Raw genomic sequence first — 697 nt, 5'->3', positions numbered from 1 at the left:
TTTGGAATGTTTTATCGATGTTAATTATAACAGTTATAGCAGTGTAGGTTGTGGTAGTGATTATGATGCTGTTGGAGATGGGCAGGTATGCGAATTGTAATGGTAGGTATATTGAATGTATTATGTTCAGCCATGAGTCATCTTTGATCCACCAAATTTATGATAAATGATTTTCCTGACATGAAAACGTCTCAAGCAGAGTATAACTAACTTTACCTGAAAGTTAATGATTAGTTGGTTATTAAAAAAAATTCTCTTTCAACATATATGCGTATGAGTGTGCATGTGTGTACGTGCATATATATATATGTGTGTGTATGTATGCATATATATGTATGTATATATGAGTCTACACTTTATAGGAAAGATCCAAGGGAATAATTACAAGGTAGCTATATGTTGTTTAAGTGTCTCAAGAAATATTGGTCATACTTCTGTGCGATTTAATTCCGGGAAGAAGCGAGACGTAATTAGGAGAAAATAAGAAAAATTGAAAATTGAGAAAAACGCTCAAGATGTTATTAAATCATTTTTATCTTCATATCAACAACATATGTTTCGATGATTCCGACAGAATGAATAATGATCAGTAATGCATCAATCCCATCAGAGAGGATATAAACAACAGCGCTCATCAAATAGATATGTATCAGAAGAAACGACAGAAAATGTGACGTATATATATATATATATATAT

Source organism: Octopus bimaculoides, chromosome 12, assembly GCF_001194135.2.
Source record: "Octopus bimaculoides isolate UCB-OBI-ISO-001 chromosome 12, ASM119413v2, whole genome shotgun sequence".
NCBI classification, from domain to species: domain Eukaryota; kingdom Metazoa; phylum Mollusca; class Cephalopoda; order Octopoda; family Octopodidae; genus Octopus; species Octopus bimaculoides.
This window is presented reverse-complemented; position numbering follows the sequence as displayed.